Raw genomic sequence first — 22,984 nt, 5'->3', positions numbered from 1 at the left:
CCTCATTCTGTTATTTGAAATAGCAGGATATTTAACCCTTTCATTTTTGTAAAATGTTGGAACTGACCAATTATGTTAATTTGGTGAATATTTGCATATATTTGGTGAGCTGAATCAACTCTACTATTAATTATTATTACTAATTTCAAAGTTCTCCAAGTCTTTTGTGCTTGGGGAATTTTTAGACACAGAACTTCTGCATAAAAGCATAATACCTAAAATATATCATGTTTGAAGCATAAAAAATCTAAAAAATATCATTTTATATTTCATTAAAATAGATAATTTGTGGTTTAAAGAAAGATCCTAACCATCGTCTTGCTGAATATTCCAGAAAAACCAAGTCACATTTAATATGAAGCAGGTAGCTTCACCAAACCAAGTACAGTGCAGTAATTAACTCACTCTCAGAAAAATTGTTGGTTGACTTAGAAATAATGTAACTAAACATTTTTAAAGGGGGGTTGTTTAGCTTGCAGGTTAAAGATGAAGTATGATGATTCTTTTAGAAGCATGCATTTGATAAACCAGTAGATTTCAAAATGTTTTAGACTTAAGTCCAGAACCTGCCATAGCTGTCCCTATATCCTGGCATAAGTATATTTGATTTTTTACAAAATGGTAAAATTGTATAAAATTCAGAGACTTCTTGTAATACTATGTTGTTGTAAGATAAAGTTTCGAGAAATGACCAAATCAATGATGTAGCTAAAATTCCTTCCCCAAAAGTTTTACATAAAGATGTAATATCAACATTTATTTCCCATGATTTTGAATTTGGGTTTGCTGATATCAAAGCAACTATACTTTGGGAAAAAGGCACAAGATTTAGAATTGGAAGATAAGGATGTGCACTCTACTTCTGAACTTTATTATCCGTGGGTTGTGGTTGAGGGCCAGGTTGTTCACTTTCCTGTATCACAGTTTCTCTAAATCACCTGAGCATTTTGAGAAGAAGTTACAAAAATACAGGAGGAGAATACATTGTAAAATTTATAAAATGATCTATAAATATTAACATCACTAGAAAAATACAGAGTCACTAAAACATCTACTGGAACAACTCAGCCACTGGAAATTGTTTAAGAGATTTTTCAAGAACCTGGAGAATTATAAGGTGAGTCTTAAAAATCAAATTAAAACTAATTCAAAATCAAATTCACTTGAATTTCTTTAACCTATATATTATGAAAAATGAGAAAGAACTAAGGAAAGTTTTGATACCCTGACTGAATATGTCATTGATCTTATCCCAAAGATCTGCTGCATTAAATGTGCTGTAACTTCTTTAACAATAAGGTGTGACCTGGTGGAGCAAATGTATAGTGATTGAACTGTGAAGTGGATGACTCCACTCTTCACCTCTTTAAAGAAATAACTTATAGAAACTCTTGTTATGGCCTACTCTTATGAAAAGGTGGTTTTCAATAATTCTGTGACCATCACCTATACAAAACATGACACACGCAGAGACATTTGAAATATTTTTTCATCACAATTTTTTATTTCAAATGTCTATAGAGTTTTACAATGCTTAATATCTTTGTTTTTGAATGGTCACAGTATCTTCTATATTAAAAGAGTAAGGTCAACCAAGGAATAACTTACTAATACATTTCATGATATCTTGTATTTTGGTACAAGTATAGAAAAAAAAAGAAATAAAAATTGATGCATATATCAATATATCCAACCTAAACCAAATATCTGCTAGCATCTCTCCTAATATATGAAATTGATATATTGATATATTGTTGAGTAACCTATTCTTTGGCAATATCCAACTGACAATTATCTTAGTATTTATACTTTTGCAATGTGTGATGTGTGCATCTTTCCATTCATTTACATGGCACCTCTCTAAAAAGAGGAAAACAGGAATGTAAAAGAGATAAATAAGTCACCTATTCTCTTTTTTAAAATATTTTATTTAAATTCTAGTTAGTTATTTACAAGTAGTTTTCTCAGCAGACATGACCAAAAACACAAATTGCAAAAATATGTCTACTGTTCTTTAGTGTAACAATTACTGTCTTCACATTCATCAAAAAGAGTAATTAAGGATAAATTAAAATTAAGAGCTCCTTATTTCTCAAAGTGTTCTAAATTTCCATTTGGTAAATGATCTGTATTTGTTTTACAAAAATAATTTTTTGTGTTCAGCTATTATAGTTTCTTGTCATTATATCAAGTGTAAATAAATGCTCATAGAATAAATTTATGATTTCAAGTATTCTGGTGATTTATTTTGTGAGTTTATCTTCCTCAACTGTTAAAAATACAAACTTTAAGAATTTGGAAAGTAGAATGTGACTTTATACATATAAGGAAAAAAAGAGGCCATTTATTTATCACATTGCTCACCAAAAGAGTAGTGCAGTACTTTAAAAACAATAATATTAAATCTTGTCTTTCTTTTCTATATTTAAGGGCAGATTAATAGTTGATAATGAAATAAATTTAGATACATAGCATTCAATAACATTTGGTTAATAATGTTTAATGATCATTAAAAATGTCAATAATTAGTTTTTCCCTTTGTTAGTATTTTATGTATATTAACCCTCCCTATTCACAAAAACCTATTATCTCTATTTTACAATGTGGAAAAAAAATACAGAGCAGTTCTGTCACTACGTTAGTAAAATTATAGAAATGTGTGCATTGGCACATACACACATATTTTATATATGTATATAATGGAGACAAATCAATCAAATATAAACAAAATTTAAAATTAAAGATCTACAATTAAAATTTAAAATTAAAAGTCTACAATTTGGTAGACAATAAGCACATAGTGTGTGCCCATTATGTATTAGCATATTTCTAGTTTCTGGGGAATCACAGAAGAATAATTTATGAGTTCTTTTCCTCAATAGGCAATGTTATTTATTTTAAATTATTTTCCAAATTTGAACGAAAGTGATTTTACACTTTCTTTTTATTGTATGCTTTCTTTTTATTAAGGAATAACTAATTTATATCTGTGTTATTAATTGCCATTCTAAATTAAATGAAATTAGAGTTCAATAAACATACATCCATTCCACATATACACATGAGTTTTTCACAGTGTTCAAGGCATGTGTAGAATGCACAAGGATCATGGAAATAGCATATGTTTGTAGTAATAAGTGAGGACGACCTATTTTATTGGAATTCTGAAGACAACTAAGCTGAAGTTGATAGGAGATTATCAAAATTTAAGTGAAAATCAAACCTTAACATTGCCTTTTACCCTATTTTAAATACTTTAGTTTCACATAAAACGCATACATATATATTTATTCACCAATCTTCGGATTGGAACCAAACTTTGCCTTCTCCCTACTTCAATCTCCTGGGAACAACTTTGTATTAAGAGTTTTGCTGAAAATTCAGCCCCCAGTGCATCTTTACCATTTCAGCAGGGTTAGACATTATAAAGCAATCGGAAAGTAATTTTCAAATTAGTATATATTCTAACCTTTTACCATTGTCCTACACAAAAATTCATTGGCGACCTTTAATTAAGTACTCCAAAAACAGTCAAATTTATTTCATGAAAACAAAAATCATCTTCATTTCAAATAATTTTAATTAATTTTCATCATCATCATCATCATCATCATAAATGTAACTGTCGTTACAAATTTGGGAACAAAAACTCGATTCTGCAAGCATAGGACTGGCTTTTACATGAGGAGTGGTATGCTATATGCACAGGATTTACAGGGGAATGGAGACCAGGAGTGTGAGTCAGGTAAATGGGAGTTAGTTAATACAACTTGTCTCTCTTTCCCTATTTCTCTCCTTTTCTTGTTCCAATTTACACTTGAGAAAGTAGAAGTGTAAATTTGACCTGGTTAATTCAAATAAGCGTGATGTAACTTTATGAGAAAAATAAATACTTTCTGTGCAAAGACTTCATAAAGACCAAAGATATTCCCACTTACTGCTAGTCTTGAAGAAGTTACCACAGAATGTCAAGTATTAAATGTGGTTGCATTGATATCTATCAAATGAGCATACTATATTAAAATTGTTGTGGTAAGAAGAAACACTGTAATATGCGCATGAAGCTAAGCCTACAGATTCAATTATTTTCATTTTTATCCTTACCCACAAACAAAGCATTAAACTTTGGAAAATAGCAATGCAAACTGAAAACTCTTGATGTTTTCTAAAGGATTGCAAAAAGACACTTGCAAATATCTTCTGTATTTGTAGTACTCCAATCATAAAAAAGTATAGCTTAACATTACATAACAATTTGAGAACAAAAAAATACATAAGAAGGAAAAGTGACTTTTATCTTATCCTTTTTTTTTCCTAATAATAATTACTCAAAGTTTTGAGGACTTGGAAACTCTAAAAATATACAATGAATTGAATTTTACTCAACCATAAAAAAGAATGAAATCTTGCTATTTGCAACCATGTGGATAGAGCTAGAGTGTATTACTTTAAGTGAAGTAAGTCAGTCAGAGAAAAACAAATATCATACAATTTCACTTATATGTGGAATTTAAGAAATAAAACAAATGAACATGGAGGGGGGAAGAGAAGCAAACCTAGAAACAGACTCTTAACTATAGAGAACAAACTGATGGTTACCAGATGGAGTTGGGTGGAGGGATGGGTGAAATAAGTGATGGGGATTAAGGAGGACATTTGTTGTGATGAGCATGGGAATATTGTGTGTAGTGATGGATCACTAAATTCTACACTTGAAACTAAATATATATAATGAATTTAATATTCATATTTACATACTTGATTTTAAGAAACACAGAGATAAAATGGCATCACATTCCATTCTAGGCACTGATTCTATGGTTGTCCCTTTATCTTTTTCTACAAAATTATTTGTAGATTCTGGTTATTTATCTGCTATCACTTTCAGTTAAAATTGCCCCAGTTTTTGGAACTCTTTAAAATCAGTGTCCTTAATTTATATAAAGGAAAAGAAACTATTACCAGTACCAATTAAGATTTCTGAGAAGAAAAAGATGAATTAAAGATGTAAAATTATACTGCTAATGTTAGTATGCAAATGCAACATATTATTGATATAAGTACACAAATAAATTTTTCAATAGTTTAGGAATTACATATTTCTTTCAATTATTAATATATCTTCAATGTATAATTATCATTTATTTTTATGAGTGCACCTTTTTTTTTTTTTTTTTTTTTTTTGTATTTAGGAAGCTTTGGTGAGAGACCAAACCTTTTCCACGATTAAAGTCAAAAGTCAGCATATCATTTTTCAGGTCCCCACCATTAAGGGATGAGCATTCTGGGGAAGAAATGGGATTAGCAATATCCATTGTCCAAGAGTGATCTTTTGTTTTTATAGAGTTCCTGGCATTTGATTTCAGTTTCCTTCTGGTTGTTAGTCAGCATGATTTCTAAACATTTTCTGAGCATCATTCACCAGACTCACTGATCATTTTCAGAGCCATACTTTCAAAATTCCTTTTTTTGAATTAATAATTACTTTTTAACTAATAACCCTCCCTGATACGCAATTTGTTTTCAGTGACTTACAAGTAAGAAATTATAAATGGCTTCATGGTACAGACAGAAAATTTTAAAAAGATTTTGTAGGGGTTAGGAGACTTGGTGTCAATTCCAGCGTGTACCATTAACTTGACCCATGACTTTTTGAAGTATCCTGGGCCACTATTTCTTAATGTGTGATACAAAAAAACTGTGTGTAATACATCACCAAAGAGTATGCTTCATAACTAGCTTAACAATTTTTAGTTTAATCTTCAAATTTGTAATTTCGATCTTTGTTTATACTGTGGAGTTTCCTGAGAAAATGGCAGGTAATAAAAAAAAAGAAATTTATCATAAGAAATAAAGGGAAAACAATGTTTACTGCAGTAAGTTATTTTTTAAAAAATCTGGGTTGAGAAAGAGAGAGGGAAGGAAGGAGGGAAGATGGGAAATATATATATATATACACACACACACAGATAGAGAGAGAGAGAGAGAAAGAGAGAGAGAAATCCCTCAAATACATTAATATGGCTTTGCATTGCTTGTTGGGAAATGTATATGGAATTAATTTTTCTGTCAGGAGTGCCCTGAGTCAGTCATCCAGACACCTAAATGGGTTATTTACAACCCTAACAGGATAGAATCCACAACTTTGTTTTTTGCTATTCTGATATTAGTACAAGTATAATAAAAAAAATGTTGATCTTACTTTTCCTATTTCCACAGAGCTATGTGCATAAAATAACAGCTGATGAGCTAAAGTTGCAGAGGACAAATTATGCCAATATTTGGGAAAATAAAATCACTTCAGGAAATTTCTCACCTAGTTTCGCTCAACCCAAGAGCAAGGGCACTTCATCTGAACTGAGTGCAACTTTAGGCTTACAGAAAGGGAGGGGAATAGGGAGCAGTTTGCCCAGAGCTATATACTCAGGCAGACTGGGGACGGGGGTAGGGCCTCTAAGTGAATAATGCACAGGACAAAATAAATCAATTCCAGCTCCAGTTTTGCCCTGCCCCTCTCCTTGACTTTGGAAAAGTCACTTCCTCCTCATGCCTCTGCTTTTCCATTTGTAAAGTGAGAATGACAGCAATGTTTATTTCTAATACCAGTGTTTCCTTTGAGGTTGAAACGATGTATGTGAACTCATTTTGTAAACTCTAATGTGCTATGCAAAAGAAAGATGGAATTTCAAACTTATAAAGATGTTTCTTTGTTGTTCCTTCTCAAATGTGCCAAGATATTAACATTTAGTGGCTTTAAAAAGCATAAATAATTGATTGCCATTCTACTTTTCAGTGAAGAGACAACCTAGTTTGCAAAATGATTTTTTTTCTTTCCTCTGGATGTTCTCCAAGAATGTAGGACTATTCGTAGAGTATCATTATATGGTAAGGAAGACCCCCATCACCCATATTCTATTTCCAGGTGGCATGGATTCTTCTGCTTCTTATGTAGGTGAATCTCAGTGTATTCTCCAAGGAACACAATGGCAGGTATTTAATAAATATTTCAGTTTACATAAAATACACTTGAAGTGCCTGGTAATACACTTTTAAGCATACTAACCATGCTAGAAAGTCCATTATATTGTTTAAAGAATAAAGACATCCATAATTAAAATTTTAAAATGTCAGAAATCCACTCAGCAATTATCCCCCAGAAAATTTGTGATAGACATTTTGATCATGTGTCTAAAATCTAAGAAGCTCATACTCAGATGGAAAAGTAAAGGAACGCATAGAAATAGGATTCTCAGGCTTTCCTTCCTCCACTGTATGCAAATCCCTTAGTGGTATATAAATGATTTCACAGCCAAGGTTCTCACAGTAAATAATTTACTTTCCCACCATATTCTTCATGGATGCTATATACACTCTTTATGGGACAGCAATAAAATGCAGTAGGCTTCTCTATTTGACCTCTTTTGTTCATTCATGAAAGCAACACATATACACTTAACTGCTTCTATAGTAATTCTCTATTTTATTACACAGCTGGAGAATGAAGTTTTCTTTTTAATCTAATCTTAGGGTTAATGAAGTTATATGTGTGATAAATGAACCAGTAATATTCTAAACTTATAATAAAATAAAATCAATGAAAAAACTATGGTGAGAGTTACTTCACTGCCATGATAACCCAGAAGACATTTTTATGGTCTAGGGCCATCATTATGTCTATCAATTTTCATTTTACTGAAAGATGTAAAGAAATAATCATTAATGAGGAGTTCTGCCTGAAGCACTGGTGAGTAAACTAGCCTTTTTAGAACCCGTACAATCATGGAAATACAATTTCCATTCAAATGCATTATCCCTACTATGTCTTAAAATATCCCTCATTTCCTTATTTCCCCGCATGTCCGTTTGCTTACTTGAGGGACCAGGAATTATGTGGCCTGAGAGAAAACACTATCAGCCAACTTCACTCTGATAAGAAAAATAATTCCAACTCAGTTAATGTCAATTTGTATGTGTATAGCTGCATATTGCCCCCCATTTTCTATCATGAAAGGTCTCTAAATAAATCTGTTTTTTGTTTGTTTTTGAATGAGTAAATTATAAAAGATGCACTACATTGCATAATAGAGTAATAAGAAAGATCCCATAATCTCTATCCACGTCTGATAACCCACACTCCATCTCTATCCCTCACAAAAAAGGGGAACACACCCCACTCTCCAAGCATACATATGAGAATTTTTAGAAGTAAAATACATTGAAAAAGTACAGACTTCGGTGTTAGGAAACCTATCTTCGTGTCTTAGTTCTTCCACTAACTAACTCTGTGGCTTTGGGCAATTACCTAATTTTTCTGACAATTGTTGTTGGGGTTAAATGAGGTAACACATATAACAACTTTTGCATAGTTTCTTTACATAAAATGTGATAGCTATGCTCAAATGCTGTTTATAAATCTTTTGTGCTCCACATAATTCTTGGTCCACATTTTCCTCTAGGCACTGGTGTAGTAACCAGCCTCTGAGCTGCACTGTGCATATCTTGTTTTCTCTCATGGGAATTCCTTAACTACACTGAGGTTTATAGGAAGGGAAATCCATATTAATGCCAGAATAACCTGGGAGTGTGAGGGCATTATATGCCATGGGGCAGCCATTGACCAAAAGGAGTGTGATGGTTGATGGAAAAACTTCCCCTCTTTTTTTCCATGCTTTGGTACTTCAGAGACGCATGGTGCAAGTGTCCTTAGAAGGTTCTGGTTGGATCAACCCTCAGTTGTCCCAAGTAGATCAGTTAAGGAATTTACCATAGTATTGGCTTTATCTTTTCTCTTTATGTCCTCACCAGTCCTTCTCCTGCTCTGTGGCATGACTTTTCAATATAAATTACTACATGTAAACCCTAGTTTCATTCTTTCCCTTGCTGGATTGGAGTGTGCTCCTCACCAAGACAAAATTAACATTCTTAGATTGTTCCTAGAAATACTAGATTGGTGTTAACAAGAACTGGAGATTTTATTGACAGCAAAATTAGTAACCAATTTTCCCCATCTCTATATTCAGGTCCTTTTGCAATATGACTTTGCAACACTTTACATCAAGAGGCAGAGTCTATGAGACTCACTTTGAGGATAGACAGTAACAAATGTCATGTCAGCACAGATTGGAAAAGAATCTTGAAAGAGTAAGGCTTCCTATATCTTGCTAATCCTGGGGAAACTTTTACTATACCCATGTCAGTGAGTCTAGGCTAACTATCTAGATGATAAGAGACACCTGACCAAACCATTCTTACCATCCCACATAACATTAGTCCACAACCAGACCTCTGAACGAGGGTGTTCTACACCATCAAGTTTCAGCTGAGCCACCAGCTGCCCACAGAAATCAGTAAAATTGGTTCAGACAAAAATCATTGTGTAGCCTCATTAGAAAGTTGTGAAAAATAACAAAGTTTGTTTCAGGCACTTATTTGTGGGGTAGTTTGTTAATGCAGTGAAGTATCACAGGGAGGGTACATATTGATTAATAATGCTTGCTTTTCATATGAAGCAAGACTCTGGGTCTCAATTTATTCTTCTGAAATTTAGACTATTAGAATTTTTTTAAAGACTTTTAAATTTATTTTTAGAGACAGAGGGAGAGAGAGGGAGAACGAGCTGGGGGAGGGGGAGAGGGAAAGGGAGAGGGAGTGAATTTCAAGCAGACCTCAGAATTTCTTTTCTTTTTTTTTTTTTTAAGATTTTATTTATTTGGGGTGCCTGGGTGGCTCAGATGGTTAAGCGTCTGCCTTTGGCTCAGGTCATGATCCCAGGGTCCTGGGATCGAGTCCCACATCGGGCTCCCTGCTCTGCAGGGAGCCTGCCTCTCTCTCTCTCTCTCTCTCTCTCTCTCTCTCTCATGAATAAATAAATAAAATCTTTTGAAAAAAACATTTTATTTATTTATTTGAGAGAGAGAATTAGAGACAGAGAGTACGAGAGGGAAGAGAGTCAGAAAGAGAAGCAGACCCCCAGCTGAGCAGGGAGCCTGATACGGGACTCGATCCTGGGACTCCAGGATCATAACCTGAGCTGAAGGCAATCGCTCAACCAACTGAGCCACCCAGGTGCCCAAGACCTCAGAATTTCAAACTCTGTCTCACAATCCTGAGTTCAGGACCTGAGCTGAAATCGAGAGTTGGATGCTTAACCGACAGAGCCATCCAGGCACCCCCAGATTATTAGAATTTTATTGCACTTGACAGGCCAAGACTTATTATGTTTTGTTTGTCTTTTCTTGTATTTTTTTTTAATTATTGTTTAGTCTTCACAATTAGCAAGAGAATAACTACAGATTTTCAGATGCCAGATTAAAAAAAAAATTTTTGATCACCATTCAATGATCTTGTTATGCATGCCTCCTAGTATATATCCTTTTGTAATTTTCTCCCATATTGCACCAAGGTTAGTTTAGATAACCAACAAAATATGGCAGAAGTGACAGTATGTCAATTTTTGAAATTAAGTTACAAAAGATAAAAGCTTTTGTCTTGAATTTACTTCTCTCCTCTACAACTACATCTCTATCTACATCTGTATTTACACATCATCACTCATCACTCACTCTGGGAGAGGCTACCCACCATGTAACATCACCTAAGTCAGCTAAGGAGAAGCCCATGTGGTGAGGAACTACGGTCTCCTGCCAAGAGCCAGTGAGAAACTAAGGACTGCCACAACTATATGCAGTGAACTTGGAAGTGGATTATCCTTCAGTAGAAAGTTCTGTTGACAAGTCGTGACTGTAAACTCATGACACACCCTGATTCACTATCACCCAATAAAGTCCCTCCTCAGTTTCTGGCCTACAAAAACCATGAGACAATAATTGGCATGCTGTGTTGATCTGTTAAGTTTTGAGGGTCATATTTTCTAAAGCAGGCGATACAATGCCCAACAAAGATTGTCCACACAGTGCAGATCAGACACTTCTTTCACAACTTCCATGAATTCTAAATTGGTACAATCAATTTTCAGTCCTGGGCTTTTTTAGCATCTTCTCTCTATGGCAAGGGAAATCAGGCTAAAAAAAATCTAATCAAATAACCAATGATCAGTGTACACACTCATCTGAATTGCAGGATAATCCTTAACATCATGATGGTGTTTTTGTAAAATTCATTTTAGGAAACTCAAGGGAGCAAAGTATTTGTTGAAGGTATTAATAGAGTATTAGCTGGCAATTTCAGGAATCTGGTCATAGCCTTTTGGGACTAATGCCCGCCATCAAAATGTTTTGGTACTAATTTTTGCTAAACACAAATGCACACATGCAGACTACACTGTAAATCCTTCAATATGTATTTGTCAAATCAGGAGACCTATTTTATTTTTCATTCAATTCATTTTCTGTAGACAGGTTATCTATATTTTGGCTTGCTTTCCATTTTGATGCATCCTCTGCTCCTATTATTTCTAGAAAATATCCCTGCTTTAGGGATTTACCAATCTTTACAATGTAGAAATCTGATGTAACCTGAGTCTCAATCTTCACTTACCCTAGGCTTTGCTGTCAAAATTTGTAGCCAACTAATTTCTATTCATCCCCTTATTCATATATCCATTCTTGGATTTATCCTAGTGGTATATATCATGCAATTTATTGGTGAGTAAAATGTTTCTAGAAAAGTGCTACTTCCTAGAATATTGAACTTTTCTTATATATTTATATTTTCAAAGATCTTCTCGTAGAGACAGTTCTATAATCCAGAGCAATTATTTTCCACAGAAGCAAAACCAGGATTTCTTTTCGAGGGATAAAGAAAGGCAGGATATATTTCACAACCACCAGGTACTTCACATCCCTGAAAGAACAAGGCTCATACCCTCTCGGAGTGAGAAGATGCGCTGGACAAATGAGACACTTTGAAGCAGAATCCCACTCACTGTAGGAGTCTGTCGACAAGCTGATAAAGCCATTATTCCAGGAATTCCAGTTTGTAAAATTTAAAAAAATAAAATAAAATAAAATGTCTCCTATTAATGTAAATGCCAAAGTTTAGTGACATTTTTGCAATGGTGGCACCAGATTCTGAAGGATGTAAAAATGCATGATCCATGCTGAGTGAACCGCTGAGCTGTTTGCGGCATCCCACAGACAAGCAGGTTGATGTATTCAGCTCACACAGAGAGAGCTCACAAAAATATCTACGACACCTTAAACTATCAAATGGAAAGCTTAAAATGTAAACTTTTGAACACTTTTCCATTTATGTCTACCTTTGCCTTGTCTTCCTCTCATCCCAAGAATGTACCCCAGGCAGATTAAATCTTGAAGATAAAGAATTCATTTCCAGAGTACGTTTCCTTGGTACATGAAAAACAGCTTTTAAAATTCTATTTTCTGGGTACATGTTATTTTCCCCTTATCATCCAACAACTGTAATATTAAGGAAATTTATTGTGTAGCCCAGGGCTTTGGGAGGATAGGACCAAAATGCTATATGACTGTAGATTTGGGACGCTCTTTGAGGCTAGCCAAATTATGTTCATTGAGGTACAATTTACTACTTCAACACTGCAAAGTACAAATTAACTGTGCACGTTCGACTGAAAATACAGTGGGAGATCCACACCCTGAACAAGTAGAGAAATTATGTTTCATGCTTAAATGGTATTTCAAACACTGTGTGCATCTCTTTTTTTTTGCAGCTTCTTTTGACTATTGCAGGCAGAATTAGTCTCTCATCTGCATTTTTATAATTCTTTACACAAAACTCCATGAGAATACTTATTCTAATGGTTAGTTAGCTTTTTTATGGCTTCTTCCCCTACACAGCGAGCATCTTAAAGGCAAAGTTAGTGTCTTTGTTTTTTTGTGCCCAAAATACATATCACTGCCCAAGAGTTTATTAGACACTCCAAAATATTTGCAAAAGGTTAACTGCTACTTAAAATGAAATATTTTTAATTTCAGACTGCAAAATAAAGTGTTTAAACATTGGATTTGTTCAAGGTTGGTTAACTATTTCTGCTGATTTTTTGAGTGGTCTCAGTGGTAGAATATTAGAGGAGGATCAACCAATGAGTGGATGAAATGAGAACACATGAGAAGGATGTGAGTGCCAGTAGTATGGAGGCCTGGGGGTCTCGGTAAAAGGTTGGAGCACAAGAGATGCTTTGTAGCAGAAAGTCCAGACATATCCATAGAGCTTGGCCATTGATACACTATGTGCTTGGCTTTTGACAGTAGCCGTATAAGTTTCAGGATACAGACATGAAACAAACTATTTTCACCAAACCCCTTCCCATTTGGTTTTTGCTCTGGCCACATAGGCTCCCTTATTTCTGCTCATGTTGTGACCTTGACTTTGCAGAGTAATGCCAGAGTGATGGCAATTCCTCTCTTTCCTTTTAAAAAATGTATTATAAAAAAAAAATGTATTTTCTACCTAAGTCAACGACATTTGGTTATGGTGCTTGTGGCTAAGAGTCTTACTTGGGGTAGGCACGATGACAGGTTTTTAGGCACAACCACACTGTTTCAATTACTAAACCTAAGTTTCAATAGAGATTTTTTTTAAATAAGAAAAGAGATATAAAATGTATTGATTCATTATTGTTTAATATATAATACCTAGTAAAATGTGTTACAACAAACTTGTTGATAAAGAAGAATTGGTTGTATAATTAAATGTGTGAGTGAAGGAATGAATAAATCAACTGCCAGAGGGAAAAGTTGAAGAGTATTCTGTGTCATTCAGCTAACTCAAATTACAGTTAAATCATCCTCAAATTCTGATATAACTCCACAGAGTATATAAAGCAATGAAGAAATATTCAGGGACTTTTTAGACAGGGAAGATTTAGTTTACTAATTAACTGAATCCAGTGTACTTACATGCTCTGGGGCAACAAGAGACCAAGCACTATACTTGCCAGACTGCATGAAAGGTAATTTTATTTTATTTTTTTCAGATTGAAACTAAAGTTCAGGTCTGTGAAATATAGAAACTTATTAACATTTAGAATAAAAAAGTTCTTTTATGCCAGGAAGTGACCTCAATTTGTACAGAATATTCTTTTTCTTAGCTTAGGCAATCTGTACCCCTCCCCATCCACAATGGACAAGATTGTCAGGAACTGAGAAGGTTCTGAGATTTTATTTTGCTTCCAAGCTCACAAATGAGTCTGCCAGTTTCACATCCATCAAATGCTTGATTTCAACACATCTTCTAATCTCAAATCCCCCACATCCTATTGGATATTTTCCACTTTGAGATATTTTCAGACTAGATCAAATTAAACATAATTCAAATCAGCCTGATTCTCCCAGCTGTAAAACTACTTCTTTTTCTGACTTGACTTATTTGTTTCTCTGTGTATGTCATACTTCTCATGATGATTCAGGCTCAAAACACTGGAAATGTGTTGGATATATTCCTTCACTTTGTCCTTATATCTGATCAGGGGATTCTCCCCCTGCCTGTGTCTCTCACCAGGATTCATGGTAATGATCCCACTCCAGCAAGTCTATAAAATCTTCCCCGAATTTTTATCTCACCACCATTTTTCTTGTTTAACTGACTCTCTGTATTCCCCAGGATAACGTCTGATTTCTCTAATGCACTTAATAATATCCTTATTTTACTTTCATCTTCACCAGCACTTGTAATCTATCATAAAAAATCTCTGCTTTATGTATCTGGACTGAAGTAGTGATCTTTTGTTTGGGTTATTTAAATACCTGCACTTCTCATTTTGTGGAAACCCATCTCAGTGATTAACCTTGTGTCTTACATATTTGGTGAGAAACAATTCTCCATGATGTCTCTGAACATTTTGGATCAGTTCTTGCTCTGGATTACCTTTTAATGGATGTTTGTATAGCAACTTGCCTTGCAAGAAGGAGGTCGTGTTTCTCTTCAGAGCAGAGGGAAAATTTGTTTCCTAACCTGTGTAATAAACATAATGTCTCATTTCAAGGAAAGGTTGACCTGATTTACTAGCAGGCCCTTTTTAAAAAATCAGGGCTTGCTAAACTCTGGGTTATTCATTGTGACACAGACCTACTGTATATGCAGCCTTGACCTGGGCCAGTCGACATCACCCCCATGGGACTTGGAAAGCTAAGGGAATTAATATGAAGATACATCTCATGCTGTGTGTTGTGCTCTGAACAGTCGTGCTCTTTGTCTCTGACACAGGAATCTTATGTCTTCAACCAGCATCTATGAAATCACAGCAGGATAACTTACTAGGTTGCAGATAAGGTAAAACTCATTGGTTTGCAAATAGGGTAAAACTCATTGGTTTACAAATAGTGTAAAACTCCAGACCCTTCATAGTTCTTGATGTTATTCACAATGAATATCCCTTATGTCATTAGTAAGAACATAGGATTATACTTATAATTCTATGGGTATATTTATTTATCACATGATATTTTAAAAATTTACTCAAAAGTAGAAAATGTAACTTATATATCAATCATCCAGTAAATAATATAAGAATTTATATTATCTTACTCTTTTATTTATTTCTCCTCACTTGAGTGTAACATCTATGAAAATAGGGACTTATTTATTTCTTCAAGCCTAGTGCTAAAAAAATACCTGGAAAATACTATATGGTTTAAGTATATATAATTAATAAATGATCAGAAATTCCAAATTTCTGAACTTGTCTATAAAAGACTAACTTTTCTATATTAAGTTAAAAAAATATATGAGATCACCATTAGCAAAGATTTTGAAGGAGACTTGATTTGAGGGTTAACCTGTCTTGTATGGAATACACAATGGCTTCACCTTCTGGGGATGACTGAGATCTCAGATTTGCTGTTAGTAGAAAGATACTACAGGGAGGAAAAAAACAAACACAATAGATTTGAATGAAGTATGTCTTTGTTCAAAAGCTATAGCTCTAAACCATGAGGACAAAATTCAACAGAACTGCATGCATCCTTGTTAGAGAAACAGGCTGGTGTCCTTCAATATACACTTTTCTCTAACAGGTGAACTTCCAAGTATTTAAGGAGGCACATTGTCTCTAAAAATAAGGACTACCTTTCCCAGCATTCCTTGCAAGTAGTTATTAATTTGTTATGGAGTTGAGGCCAATGAAATAAAGGTGGAATTGCATGTGTAAAATTCAAGAAATTTCCTGAAAACCATGCCTTTCTTTGTTTCCTCTTCCTTCTTGTTTGCTTGAATGCAGATGTGGAGCTTTAGTTTGACAAGTGTCGGAATTGTGTGATCTTGGACAATGTATGTATTATCTCTGTGCCTCGGTAACTTCACGTATAACATTGGGATAATGTTATGATTGTCATGGGTATTAAATGAGATGCAAGTAAAACTGTTTGCTATGTTCCTGTTGCTTTGAAGCATTAAAAACATGTTCACTATTACAATTATTGAAGTTATATTTTTAAGGTGGTAGAGTAAGCTGTCACATTAGCCCTAGATTTTCTTCTTCTGTACTTATTTCTATGAATGAGAGAAAAAAAAAATACTTCATTTTTTTTAAAAGTATTATGACTAGCCACTCATAGTTTATTTTTTCTTGGTCATTCTCCATATAACTAAATCTTGACTGATAAACTTAACAAACCTAAACTTGAAAGAGTGACCAATAAATTCCCAACAAATAAGATTCAAGAAAACAAGAACAATGATTCAGAATTTGGAAATCACTTTGTAATAATAGTTATAAATTATTTAGCATTTTCTACATGGAGACATTATTTTAAATCACTAGACTATGGCAGTTGTATAGGTAAATCCATTTTTTTAAGTTAGAAATGTGAAAATTGAGACTCAGATAACTAGCCCAAGGAAGCAAGCTAATCCAACCCAGGTACATCAAACATCACAGTAAGACCTTGGCTTCTCATTGACAAGTGTTCTACCATATTTCTGATAGGCAGAGTGTGATCAAAAAGTCTTATGAATATAGCCTTAAGGATGCATCTTGCAAAAAACACAAACATAACTGGTGATATCTCTCTAGAGTTGATTGCCCAGAGCAGCTAACAGTGCTCTTGTCTGGGCATCTTTAGTGAGGTATACAATCACATTGCAAGTTACTGTATGGGGAATCTTAACTGCTGAAGTTTCTTTGTAGATGGTTATGCTGGTGTTCTATGGCAACACACTGGAGCAAATCTTTCCCATGGCTCTTTTCTCATTTACACAAATGATGCCCAGAATTGTTTTCCTATAGCTAGGTCACTTTCAGACATCAGGAATTGAACAGTGAGAGGATTTTGTAGCTGCTTTTTTGTATTTTTAAGATCTTTAGTTTAAAAGAATATTTCTGGGGGCACCTGGGTGGCTCAGTCGGTTGAGCGTCTGCCTTTGGCTCAGGTCATGATCCCAGGGTCCTGGGATGGAGCCCCACATTGGGCTCTCTGCTCAGCGGGAAGCCTGCTTTTCTCTCTCCCACTCCCCCTGCTTGTATCCCCTCTCTCGCTGTCTCTCTCTCTGTCAAATAAATAAAATATTAAAAAAAAAAGCCTTCTCTAAAAAATAAATAAATAAATAAATAAATAAAAAATAAAAAACATATTTCTGTGTTGTTTATTTTAAAATTTTAAAAAAGCACATCCACCAATTCCTTAAGAGCTTTCATTTATAGTGTATAAGTTAAACAACTAGAAGTTAGCACTATTCCAGTTTAATCTTAAGAGTACAAGAGAAGTCCAAAAAAATGGTGAAGAACTTAGAAAAATTCTTCAAAAACTGGTCAATGAATGTAGGTAAAAAACATGGTCTCATGCAACGAAACAAGGTAACAAGATGTGAGTAGTTTTCTTTTGGATCACTCTGCCCCCATGCTGCTGGGAAGGACCTGAAGGGTCCGTTGGCGCTCAGGGCTGCTCTGTGGGAAGTGTTGAGAGAGTCACGCAGCCCTCACCCTTCAGATGAATGTGAGAGGCAGACTACTCTGTTCCCATAGATAACTATTTGGAAAATAAATTATTAATCTTTGATAATTCAAGATTCCTTTTGCTGCTGATGCCTTTTCTGAGGTGAGAGGCAGAAAAAGCTGAAGCAGTTCAGTCCTAAGAAGAAACCGTGCACAGTGAGGTCCAAGATCCTAGAGAACAGAGACTTCAGGACAAGACATGAGTCATCTCCACACCAGTGTGTGAGAGCAAAAACCAAGAAAGAATGGATATTATTAAATCTTAAATGATTTAAATGAAACAGAACCACTCTTGCATTGCCAAGGGAGGGCATACTAACATAGAGAAAAATCTTGACTTTGTTTTTTCAGGGATCAAATTTCCATTTTTGTCCAATGTCTAGAGTGCCTTGGGTGTATGATTTATGAAATATGCTGATTGGTTTTTTTTTTTAAGATTTTATTTATTCATTTGACAGAGAGAGAGAGAGCACAAGTAAGCAGAGCAGCAGGCAGAGGGAAAGGGAGAAGGCGGCTCTCCACTGAGCAGGGCGCCCGATGCGGGGTTCAATCCAAGGACCCTGAGACCATGACCTGAGCCAAAGGCAGATGCTTAAGCAACTGAGCCATCCAGGCGCCCTGATTGTTCTTCTGAAATAGTAGATTTTAATTACCAATATGAACTTATGGGTTTTTCAATTGAGAGTATGTCAGAGCAGCACAGGAGTAGGAATAGTTTGATGCCCTCAAAACTTCACATTCTTTCCTACCAACTACTTTTGCCTTTGAATGAGATAGAAAGAAAGAGAAGTAGTTGTAGAAAGATACATAGAGAGGGCAGCATAGAATGTTTTAAATTGTGCTACAGAATACATTTTCTGAAGTGGGAGTGGAATACTCAAATCTCTGACCTTCCCATCTTTGGAATTAAACACCAATTTAAACGTTTAAAAGAGAATAAATACAATAAGACATGTATTCTTTCACACAATCCCCTGATTTCTTCCTATATTAAAAACTGTTGTCCAATAATTAGTAAGATTATATTACTGGAGCCTTTTTAGGGAAAAGAAAGAGAGAGCGATGACTTAACTTGTCTAATTTTGTTAAAGCTTACACTGGCATTAGCCCTTTAGACTTTTCTTCCTTCTCATATTTTCTTCCCTTCCTTTCTCACTTTTTCTTATCTTTACCCTTTCTTGCTTAACTATCAACACACCAATAGTTTCAAATAAGAGAAACAATAATTTAAAGATTTATTTTCTGGTGCCGGTTGCCAGGTTATCTGAAATGGAAGGAATCTCAAGGTAGGTTATTAACTAAGAACAAGATAATGCAAGTAAATTGAAAATAAATTGGCTTTGCTGCCCACAACCTGTGTGATGGTAGGGAATTTACATTTCTTAGCTACAATTTTCTCATCTGTGGGATAGAGATCATGATTTCTAACTTGCTTAGTTTTGGTAGGTTTAAGCAAGTCAACATGAATAGTGCCAAAGTTTAGCAGAGAACCCCTTGGTAGTCATCCAGTAACATGCTAAAATTCATTGAATCCTTGCTATTTGCAGACCCTCTGCTATGTATTATTTACAAATATATCTTTGTTCCTCACAATAATCCTAGGATATTGGAGCTGATATTATGTCCATTATTGTAGATGAAGGAAATGAAGTCTGAAGAGTGTTCATCACTTGTCTGAGGTCATTAAACATGCACAAAGTCTGATCTAGGGGTCATTAGAAAAATCTATACTATAGTATTCCATGAAACAATATAATAAAATTCTACTAAATCATGCTGTTTATCATGTAGTCTAAAGAGTAATTACTGATGTTAGAGTAATTTAAGCCCCATCTTTATGGAAATCTGCTCTTAAAACTCCTTTACACAAACATAAAGATAAAATCAAAGAACTAATATAAAACAACACAGATTTGCACAAAGCAGGGGCTACAAAGGCATATGTTCTATTCTGCGTATGGAGCAGAATGTGAAATAGTGTTGGTTTAGTCATCAACAATCCATTTTTGGCTGGATTTCATAATGCCTCGAGGATAACAACATGGTATTTTATAGCCATACATTATCAGCACTTGTTATGAAAAACTTGCTTGAGATTTCTGTAAACAAATTTCTCTTAGCCCATCCTTTAAATAGTAAGATTTAGCTCACAGTACACATACACGCACACATGTACACACACAGCTATTTATATTTGTTTCTCAAAGTGTTTATCTTCACCATTCACTCAAGCTACAAACATTTTTAAACCTCATTTTGTGTCAGTTACTGCAATAGGCAGAGAAGATAGTGGGGTGACAGACATGGAAGACTTATGGGACTTACATTTGTGTATGGGAGACAAACAATGCACTATTGAATAAATCAATCAATAAGATAATTACAGATTGTGAAAATTTCAGTGAAGGAAATGAATACCCAGGTTGATGTAACTGAGAAATAGGCTTTAGACAGAATGGTCATGGAAGATGCAACTCTTTCTACAGAAGCTATAGAGATATCTGAAGGAGAAGGAGGAGCCAGGCAGGTGAAGAACTAGAGGTATGATTAAGCTACAGGACATAAAGAGTGCAGAACATCTGAGGAAGAAAAGAGATTAGTGTGTTCTAGGAATAGAATGAGCCTGGACCACAGTGAACAATTTGGAGAGCAATTGAGATGATGTTGGAGAAATGTACAGACCCACAATCATTCAGGATTCTCAGACTATGTTATGGAAATGGTATTAAACTCACAAAAGAAGTATTATTCACCAAGAATCTCAATTAATTTAAACATATAAGTCAACAGAATATTACATAATATGCCTACACATTTGCATTATTCCAATTAAATCAGCAAATAAAATTTATATATTTTTTAATTTGTGTAGTTAATCCTATCTACTGTGTTATCCCCATCTTGCTGGACAGCAACAAATTGTAGGCATACATAATTAGTGGTGGCGTGTTGGAAGTTAATTTCTTTCAAACTCAGTGTCTTTTTGAAAAATATTAAATGTGGCAGATGAGCAAATTCTCTTCATTTTTTTCTTTTTCCGTGTAGTAGGGTTTTAGTAAGGACATGGAAACTGAGGCTAGGATAATATTCCACAGCCTCCTGCAATTTGGGTTTCCCAATGTGGTGTGCATAAACTGATGTGTACCACTTTCTGAATCACTTTCTGTAAAGAAATTGTTTGACCTCAAAATCCTCATTTCCCCTTCCTTTGAGCTAAAAAAACCCAAAAACAACAACAAAAAAAACATAATAGTGTGGATCTAGTTTCAAATATATAGATGATGGGAACACCTTAGTGCTTAAGGGAAAGAAGAACCACAAGAAAGAAGAACAGGGCTCTTGAATAACCTTATAGAACAAATCTTCCTCATTAGTCAACATAACTCACTTCTGTAGTGTTACATGAACACAGACGGATGAGAGATAGATACATGGGAGTATATATGAGATTTCATGTCCAAGGAGAGATGAGCTTTCAGGTTTGCAGGCATGGAGAGATGGGTCATCCTTCTGTCATCAAGGATGAGAGTGGCTATGTATTGTTTTCTAAGTCTTCTCTCAGGTAGATGTCTCCGATCTAACTGGTCACTGACTGCTCTGCTTCAGTTCACTTTTGAAGTGTGGAGGCACAATTCTTAGCTAAAGCAGAGTGGATTTGTTGGCTCAGTCAGTCTTTAGCTCTGCATGGTACTGCACATTCTTCTGAATCACACCTTCATTCTCTTAACTGGTCCCTCACTTAAGCTGTTCAAGTTACTGGTAAGCCTTTTGGCTCTTGCCCAAGTCAGCCCCCCAGGCCCTGACTCTTGTGTGAGCACCTTCTGCGTCTGCCACAAAACATTTGTAATTTCTAGACTTTAACGAACAATGATAGCCGAAGGAGGATGGTGAGCAATAGTTGTGTCTCATTATATGCCTAATCGCTTCATGCTTATTTTAGTAAGGGATGGTCTGTGGCAATAGGCTTTTTCAAAAGTACCAAAATGGAACTGAGTCTACCTCAAACTTCTTTCACTTCTGTTTCTTTTATAATCTCCCAATCTTGTATGTGTGTGCATGGATGTGTGTGTGTACACAGAGAACCAGAATACTCGTGTCTGACTACTTTATTCCTTGACCTCCTCTTTCTGTGTTCCAGAGCCTCCTGTATACGGTGTTTTCTTTTAATTTTCTTTCCAAGGAGGCAGGACTTTCCTTGCATTATTTCCTCATTCCTCATGAAGTAGTTCTTGCCCTTGTTACTGTCACTATAATATTTGAATGGCTTTAGATGGAACTGATTTATCTTCTGTAGGAGTGAAAAAATATCAGCTTAATAGCTCATGATATTATCTCCATGATATATGCTTATATACATGCACATATAAAATGTTTGAGGTTAATTTGCTTTGCCAACTTTTATCAGAAAATCTTAACAAGAAAAGCAGTAGGTAGAGATATTTTTTTCAATCAACTTCTAAGATTGTCACCTTCATTTTTTATTCTTACCTCCTGCCAGAGTTAATGTAAAACTTTATTTACCAACCTAAAGATAATTGTGTGCTCTATGGCTAACATATTGAGAACATAGAAAAAATCTTGCATGATTAAATAATTCTAATTTTTATAGAGTGATTATTCAGTTTAGAGATTCCTAATTATGTAATCTTGCCAATAAAACTTTGAATGTTTTGTATTTCACAAACTGGAGTACTCAAGTGAAGTTTCTTGTTAATTCTGTACATTTTGTGTTTAAGCAGTAATTAGGCTTATTTTTATAAGTGAGCAAATTTAACCTCTGAAAAACTGTTTAGTGAAATCACTTCCTTTCCTTCAAACTCTCAGAGGAAAAATGGAAATGCTTCATGCAAAACATAAGATGAGTCTTCAAAAGAACATTTGGTACATCAAAAATTCATTATAGGTGCCAGGATAAATTTGGTAATACACAACTTCTCTGAACCAATAAGGTTTAAAAGATATTTCTGATACATTATCTACAACACATTTGAAAACACAGTTGGAAAACTATAGAAATCATCATTCATTTTTATAAGAAAAACAGTTGTTTTCTTCCTCAACCCAAGTTGAATAAATAAATAGAAAAGGATAACTAGAGGTAGATGAGGCCTAGGA

Source organism: Mirounga leonina, unplaced genomic scaffold, assembly GCF_011800145.1.
Source record: "Mirounga leonina isolate KUSES-001 unplaced genomic scaffold, KU_Mleo_1.0 Mir_129, whole genome shotgun sequence".
NCBI lineage: Eukaryota > Metazoa > Chordata > Mammalia > Carnivora > Phocidae > Mirounga > Mirounga leonina.
The sequence above is the reverse complement of the archived record's forward strand: the minus strand, read 5'-3'. Positions refer to the sequence as shown.